This window comes from Lycorma delicatula, chromosome 8 (genome assembly GCF_047948215.1).
Source record: "Lycorma delicatula isolate Av1 chromosome 8, ASM4794821v1, whole genome shotgun sequence".
In the NCBI taxonomy this organism is placed as follows: Eukaryota; Metazoa; Arthropoda; class Insecta; order Hemiptera; family Fulgoridae; genus Lycorma; species Lycorma delicatula.
The window spans coordinates 43,989,976-43,995,929 of record NC_134462.1 but is presented as its reverse complement, the minus strand read 5'-3'; positions in this window follow the sequence as shown (position 1 = coordinate 43,995,929).

The window sequence follows — 5,954 nt, the reverse complement described above, 5'->3', positions numbered from 1 at the left end:
GCAAGAACTATCGCATGAAAATAAAAAAGTACAAAACAAAAGTAATGAAATGTAGTAGAAATAACAAAGATGGACCACTGAATGTGAAAATAGGAGGGGAAAAGATTATGGAGGTAGAATAATTGGATAAAGTGACAAATGAAGAGGTATTGCGGCAAATAGATGAAGAAAGAAGCATTTGGAAAAATATAGTTAAAGGAAGAGACAGACTTATAGGCCACATACTAAGGCATCCTGGAATAGTCGTTTTAATATTGGAAGGACAGGTAGAAGGAAAAAATTGTGTAGGCAGGCCACGTTTGGAATATGTAAAACAAATTGTTAGGGATGTAGGATGTAGAAGGTATACTGAAATGAAACGACTAGCACTAGATAGGGAATCTTGGAGAGCTGCATCAAACCAGTCAAATGACTGAAGACAAAAAAAAAATTAAGGCATCCTGGAATATGCCTTAATATTGGAGGGACAGGTAGAAGGAAAAAATTGTGTAGGCAGGCCACGTTTGGAATATGTAAAACAAATTGTTAGGGATGTAGGATGTAGAGGGTATACTGAAATGAAACGACTAGCACTAGATAGGAAATCTTGGAGAGCTGCATCAAACCAGTCAAATGACTGAAGACAAAAAAAAAAAAAAATTAGTCACAAGAAAATTTCCAAAATGGCATACTCATTCTCAAGAAAAATTGGAATTCCATGCTAGGCTTACTAGGGAAAGTGAGGGGTGAAGTCGTTTCCTGTTGTTTTCACAGATTCAAATATAAAATTATACAGAGTGTTCTTAAAAGGCGGGCCATACTCTAGGAAGTGATTCTCCTTAACATACTGAAAAAAAATGTCCGACAAACCTTATCATCTTACAATTCCAGCAATATTTTGATCATCGCTTACCGTAAGGATTGGTCATACCAAAAATTGTTTCAGACAAAAGTTTTAGGTAATGTTTAGGGGACTAACGACCACTTTAAACCGATTCAATACCGGGGAGGTATGATTTCTTTTGTCTTCGAAACCCCATTTTTCCATCCCCTGGGCCAGTGGTTGGTGATATCAAAGACTTTACTTAGATAAGTTTTAGGGTCTTATCCTAGGAATAGTAGGAACTTTAAAGAAATTCGATATTTTACTTATGAGAAAGTTGTAGCGATATTTTGTTTTTTTTCTAAACAGTCCCCCGCATTTCCACCCCAATGGTCCGATTTTGCCATTAACGAGCTCGACTGAGATTTTAGGTCGTTATATTTTATTATCATTTTGAAAGTGATTGGCGCAAGCAAAATAACGGCAGTTATCGTGTCCACAATAAAGTGAAATATATATATAAAATTTTGAACTGACGGTGGTTTTGGGGTCTGGGATACGTGAAACGCGAAGATATTTAGACATTTTTCGGAAGTCGAATCATTATCATTAAGTCGAACCATTACAATAGGTAGCTTTCTTATGAATCTACCTAAATTCAATTCACGAAAAACGTCAAACATTTGGTATGAAATAAGGAAGTTTTGCTTCTTATCAGTGTAAAAATCATAATGAATGAGCATTTTTCGTAACTATGTCATGGTAGTAGCCAGCCGCCTAAAGAATAAATATTTTAAATATTTTTCCTTTTTTAAAATTTTAGAACGAAATAGCAGGAAATTTGTTCATTTCATAGATATCTTCGGATTTATCACTAATAATAAATTATAACATTAGAATTAAATCATTGCAGAATATTTCAACTTGTGTCTTACTTATGAATTTTTATTTATAAAACAAAACTAGTCGGTCAGGGCTCTTCTCGCTCATCCTTCCCGTTTAGCCATGCGGCTCTGCCCCCTGGATCCCATTTTGTTCATTCAAGTCTTGCTTTTGAGAATAATAATAATAAAATAAAAATTAAAGCGTGTTCAATTAAAAAAAAAAAATCAGTGTATTGTAATTTCTTCGTAGCAATAGTTTGGTAAGTGCGGTACCCGAAATTTTATTGATATGAAGAATGCGGGTTTCAAAATAGTCGGTCTCCAACTTAAAAATAGTAGCTATAACTGGTAAAAATATTTTACACGATTCTTAGCGTTACCCGGCAAATACCACCAGGAAGTGATCGTAATTCGTTTCTCACTTTTAAAAAAAAAAAAATTTTGTTGTATGTTTTTTAGCCAAGTAACCGGAGGCAGGTGCAGTCAATCGCGTTGCATGTACAGTAACAGTGGCAGTGGCTTTGGTTGAGCTACCGTGCCGTACACTTTCGTACCCTTAAAATACGGAAATTCAAAAAACCCGATATTTAACGGAAGATATTTGTAAGCCCCAATTTAGTGAATATCTTTATTTATAATAGTCAGGGATGGGGAAAATATTTTCTTTTGTTTCTTTACCACTTTCAGGGTCCAATTTCGAAAATTCTAGATATTGGTTTTTAGATATTCACATTCAGATTAAAAACAACAAAAATCAAATTAATATCTTCATTTGTTACGGAGAAATTAAAAAATATTAAAATTCAATCTTACACTATTTTAATTTTTTCAACTCGGGATTTCAAAAAATCCTTTCTTAGTGTTCACTTACACCGTAAGAAGAACATGTATACAAATTTTTTCACTTTATATGCTGTAGTTTTTTTTGGGCGTTGATGAATCGGTCAGGACATGTTGTTTTATAGGTATATAAGGTAAAACATAAAAAGAAGCTGACACATGGAAAACAGATTAATTTTTTTTGGATGAAAATGTTTTTTGCTTATTTTGTTATCTGAATCACTTCACCAAGTTAATTTGATTATTCATATTACATACTAAAATATATTAAATAAACAAAATTATCCTCCCAAAACTGTTTACAAAGTTTATTTTTAATCGGTGTTTGTGACATTATATTATTTTTTAATTTATTTGAAAAAAAGTGTATTTGTTTTTATTCCTATTTCTCCTAGACCAGATTTTGATCATTTTATTATGAATGAAATTTAATATAAAAAAAAATATTGAATTGAAAGAAGTTCGGCTTTTTTGTAATTGCACAGCTAATATCAAGGGATTTAATTTGAATAGTAATGACATATTTTATCAATAATTTTAGTTGAAATTTAATATTCTTCAAAAAATGAAGGAAGTAACATTTTATTGTACTCTGAATCCGTTTTCAAAAAATTTAATTTAAAAATTTTATAAACAGTGATCGTTTCCTACCATGCAAAAGCGTATAATAATTGCTTTCAGTTTAGTCTAGTGTAATCGCCAATATAAATCCGTGTATTATCAAATCTTTGTATTTTAATGGAATAATGAAATGCTGTTGACATTTTAAAATATTTTTAATAAGTTAAAAAAAGCTGACAACTGTGGGTTGATTCTGATGTTCGACTTACACACATATACACACAATTTAATTTAAAATATAATATTTTTCCGTTTATTTAATTCAATGATTCCAACTAAAGCGCGCACGCATAATTTATTTAATTCGGGCGGGTGTGGCGGTACTAGTGGCAACGGTCGACACTAACTAAACTAATGTAATTTCAAAACTTATATAGAACAAATTTCGCTTGTAAGATCGGCAGACTGGTGCAGCCGCAAGGCTTAACGCACCAGGTACCGAGTCAACCGAACGATTGAGTTCCAAGACTCAGTCAGAACGAGCTATTTTTTATACTTTAAATTATATTCATCTACTTAATTCTACCGTTTACCTGTGACGTCACAACATAGCAGTACTTAGAGCATTTTTTGGTTTTGGGATGCGATTTAAAAAACGTTTTTTTGCAAATATTGTTATTTTTTAATTGCTAACAAATGTGCCTAAGAAAATATGATCTTAATTAGGCAAAATCTCGAGACACTGAGGGGGCTCATCTCCTTGACCTTTTAATTTGAAAATTTAATGGCATTAATGCCATTAAATTGAGTATATAGAGTTAATTCGACCAAGTTTGGTCAAAATCGGTCTAGTAGTTCTAGAGATATAAGGTGATTTAGAGTGCAACATCGAACACACACACACACACACACACACACACACACACACACACACACACACATATATATATATATATATATATATATATATATATACAACACACACACATGTACACACGAACATTAACATCCGGAAAATTTCTATCCGGTTTTTTTGATTTTGTGTTTCTTAGGTGTCAAAACGTCAAGATACGGTGAAAACCTCATATACCCAAATCGGACCGATTACAATAGGTTCCCTTCTAGAGCTATAGCTCTGCTGTAGTGCTATTTAGACGGGAAAGTAAAAATTATAAAAATAATGAAAAATTATCTCAAGAATACCAGAAAGTTTATGTAATTTCTGCAATAAATATAAAAAAAGTTATCTACCTTAGTTCATAATTAATAGCAAATCAATGACGGTATCATGACGTAATTTGACTTTGGAAGTATTGTTGAATTTCCTGTAAAAATATTATCTTAAACACACATTTTTTTTAATTACTGCTTTTAATATATTATTTACAGCTAAGGCATAGACTGTGATTTAAATGGCAGAATAGTATATAATGTAGTACTAAGTAATACTGAATATTTATTCTTTATTGGCCACCTATGTAGAACATTTTTCTATTTGGTAATATTGTATTGTGTGTATAATGATAGTTAATTAAATTAAATTGCTTTACGTGCAATGTTATCTTGTTTTTATTACTTAACGAAATGTCCGTTTTTAGTTAAGTAATTACGTAGAATGGTCTAAATGTCTCAATTAAAAAAAAATAAATAAAAATATGTTAGGTAGTTTATTTTTTTTCATAATACTTTTATTACGTAATAAATAATACATATTATTGTTAAGTTAATATTTATAAAAAAATATTAATACTATTGCGTTTTCTCCTTTCTTTTAGAGATGTTTATTATTAAAATATCATTTTATTTTAAAGTGTTAATTAATTTTGCGGAAGTTAATGATGAATGCACAGAAGAAATAGTGGTTGTGTTTTATTAAACTTTTCTTTCTTTTTAATTACACTAGTCAACACAGAATTTGTATCGTAACATGTTATACAACTTTTCTCACTATAATTTGGGTGCTGATTTCAAATATGCTATTGAAATTGTGTTACCACGCAAAGGTTTTACGTAAATCGTAAATTTTTTTATAATAAACTCATCTTGATCAACTACTGGTTATAATTAAGAATAGTTTCTGTATTTCTACTTTTAACAATATGCATACATGCTTAATAAAGGAAAAACAATACACACTCTGTGTCATGAGAAGTATACACGTACAAACACGTCTTTATGATGACATCATATAAACATCTATTGTTGCCTATTACAAAGCTTAAAATCTTATTCAGTCATTTAGAGTGTGTGTTCTGTTTCCCAGAGTTATTAGCGTTTTGCTATATTTTTATCAATTACTTATAATACAAAAGTGATTTTTCTCGGTTTTATTTGCTGCAACATGGTTTCTGCAAACGTTTGTAGATATTCAAATCATCCAGACTGTTTTAGTTAGTCTGTGGTAAGACTATTTCTGAAATAAAAATAGCTTATAAATTTTATTTTGATTGTACATTCGGGATCAAGATAAAATCTGGGCTCCTCATGTTATTTGCATATCCTGTTCAGTAACTCTAACTGAATGGTTAAAGGGAAACGACAAGCCATGTAGTTTTCTGTAACGATGGTTTGGAGTGAACCTAAGGACCGCTTCACCGACTTCTACTTTTGTATGACAAATATATTTAGATTTTCATTCAAAAATAGAAAGTTCTTAAAATATGCAGATGTATTCTCAGCTCTAAAGCCGGTACTACACGGAGAGGAGTTACCTATACCAGTACCACCATCTAATCCGATTGTTTAGAAGAACAGTCTGTAAATGGAGCAGTTATTATTTATTGTGAAACTTTGTTTACAGTCACGGGTTAATAATTATTAATAATTCAGTAAATTTATATTAAAAAAAAGTTGAAAAATAAATTAAA